Source organism: Pezoporus flaviventris, unplaced genomic scaffold (genome assembly GCF_033815535.1).
Source record: "Pezoporus flaviventris isolate CSIRO_AGI_PZ_B2104156 unplaced genomic scaffold, CSIRO_AGI_Pfla_v1 ptg000496l, whole genome shotgun sequence".
NCBI classification, from domain to species: Eukaryota; Metazoa; Chordata; class Aves; order Psittaciformes; family Psittacidae; genus Pezoporus; species Pezoporus flaviventris.
In genome coordinates, this window is record NW_026893043.1 from 435,001 (window position 1) to 437,500 (window position 2,500).

General features: G+C 79.2%; 1 non-coding gene across 1 annotated transcript; it reads left to right on the forward strand.

Annotated features, from left to right (window-relative positions):
* Positions 1 to 1,901: 1,901 nt before the first annotated feature.
* LOC133263849 (5.8S ribosomal RNA) lies at positions 1,902 to 2,054 on the forward strand. The gene has a single exon (XR_009741552.1). It is a non-coding gene; the product is annotated as a 5.8S ribosomal RNA (ribosomal RNA).
* The last annotated feature ends 446 nt before the right edge of the window (positions 2,055 to 2,500 follow it).

Below are 2,500 nucleotides of genomic sequence, written 5' to 3' on the forward strand. Positions count from 1 at the left end.
GGGGGGGCTTCCGCGGGGCCTGGGGGCCGGTCCTCGCGCGCGACCGCTCCCCCCCCCCGCCCGCCCGCCGCTATCGCGGCCGGCGCCGGTCCGCCGCCGGTCCGCCTTCCCGAGCCGAGCCGAGCCGGGTTGGCGGTCCGAGCCCCGTGTCTCCTCCCGGGCGCAGCGCCGGGCTACTGAGGGAAACCCCGGGTCCCGGTCGAAGGAGGACGGAGGTGGTGGCGGCGGACGTCGGGCGCGCCCCTGCGGGCGGACGCTCCCCCGCCGGCGGCAGCCGGGGGAGGCACCCCCGCGGGGCCCTTCGGGTCGTTTCCCTCACCCCAGGGCCAGGTACCTAGCGCCCGCGCTCGCGCGGCCGTCCGTCCGTCCCCGCCGCCGGGCGGGGGCCGGAGGCCGCGGAGCCGGGCGGGGGTTTAAAGACTCGGGCGGCTCGGCGTCGACCCGGTAGGGCCGGGTTGCGGGTGCGTGGCGGCGGCGCCGCCTTCAGGGGTGGGAGTCGCTCCCGCGGAGCCCCTGAGGGAGGGGGCCGGCGCCCGCGCTCGCTCCCGCCGCCGGGCAGCCGCGCCGGGGAGGGGGTCCCGCTGCCCCCCCTCTCTCCGCGGTCCGGTCTCGGCGGAAGAGAGCCGCGGCGCTGTCGGCCGCGCGCTCGACCCGCCCGCCTCGAGCGGACGACCCCCCGGCGGGAGCGCGGGCTCACCGTCGGGGGTCGGGGATCGGCGAGTTCCCCGCGCCGGCGGGGTCTCGCCCGGGCGACCGTCGGGTCGCCGCCGCGCCTCAGTCCGACCCCCTGGCGCGGCGCGGCGCCGCGCTCGCGCTCCGGCGCGCTCCGTTCCTCGGCGCCGGCCGGCCGAAGCCTTCGGCGGTCCCCCCGCCGCCGGCTGCCGGCGACGTCGGCACCCCGGCCCGCCGCCCCCGGCGGCGGCGGTACCACCGCCGCTCCGCGCGCCGGTCGTCCCGGAGGGTGCCCGCCACCGGTCGCGACGGCCGTCCCGGGCCGGGCCTCCCCCGTCGCTGTCCCTTGCCTGCCCTCCCCGGCCGAGCCGGGCAAGGAAGGGGGGCGGGCAGCCGGCGGGGGGGGGGGGGAGGGCGGCTGACTGTCGGTCTCCGCGTGGAAACGGGGAGAGCGAGCGCTGCCCCCACCCCCCCCCCCCTCAGCCCGGCTCAGAGCCGCCTGCCTTTCGTGCCCGGCCCGTGTGCTCGCGGCGAGGTGAGCGGAGGGGTGACAGGCGGCGGCGGTTCCGGGAGGGCGGCCGGCCCGTCCCGGTGGACGGGTGCCGTCGGGCGGCCCCGCGGGCGGCGGAGGCGCCGCGCCAGCCGCGGGGGTGTGGGGCTCCGGTGGTCGCCGCTTCTCCGGCGCGGCGGTGGAGCCGCGGAGGTGCCGGCGGGGCGAGCGCCGAGGCTTCGGGGGTGGCGCGCGCCGGTTTGGCGTCAGGCGGCGGAGGAGCGCGCGCGCGCGCGGGTCCGGTGGGGCGCGCCCCCGCTGCCGCTCCCGCCGAGCGAGCGAGCGGCAGCACCATCCGTGTCTCGAGGCGACGGGGCGGGCGGGCGGCGCGGGCGGCCGCGCCGCCGCCTCCGTGAGAAGACCGTACCGAGCCCGGGCGCCTGGGCCGCCTCCGAAGCGAGCAAGGTGCGTTTCCCAGGTCGGTCGGGAGCGCGGGCTCCCCGGCCTTGCCGTTCGGAGTAGATTTTGGGTTTTTTCCCCCCCCCAACCTCCCGTTCAACCCCTTTTCTCCGTGTGTGCTCGTACGGTCAGCCGAGGCGAGGCTCCCGTCGGGCGGTCCGTTCGCCCGGCGTCGGGCGGGCGCGCGCCCGGCGGGGCCGTCCTCAAGAGATAAAAGGGGCCGCTTTCGGCGAGCGGTCCCGGCCCTCCCGCGCTCGCGGGACGGTGCCGAAAGGCAGACGACTCTTAGCGGTGGATCACTCGGCTCGTGCGTCGATGAAGAACGCAGCTAGCTGCGAGAATTAATGTGAATTGCAGGACACATTGATCATCGACACTTCGAACGCACTTGCGGCCCCGGGTTCCTCCCGGGGCTACGCCTGTCTGAGCGTCGCTTGACGATCAATCGCCGGCTGCGCTGCCGCGGCGCAGCGCGGCGCGGCGCGGCTGGGGCGCCTCGCAGGCCCGCCCGCGCGCGTGGCCTTCGTCCCCCTAAATGGAGACTCGGGGAGCGCTCCGAAGCTCCCCGCTCCCGGAGCGCCCGCTTCGGCGGAGCTCGTCCCGTCGTGGGCGCCGCGGGGGGGTTCGGCCGGCCGGTCGGGCCCGTCGCGGCGGTGGGTAGAGAGGCGGTTAAGGTGCGGAGGCGCGTGCCTCGCCCCCGGTTTCCCGCTTCCCGCGCCGGGCGGCTGTCTGCGGGTGGGTACCGCGGCGGTACCGCGCCGTGCTGCCGCGCGCGCGCGCCGCGAAGCGGGGGGGGGGGTGCCGGGGACGTCGTTCCCGCCGCCACCCTCTCGGCGCCTCTCTTTCCCCGAGCGGGTCTCCCGGCCGTCCCGCGGCGGG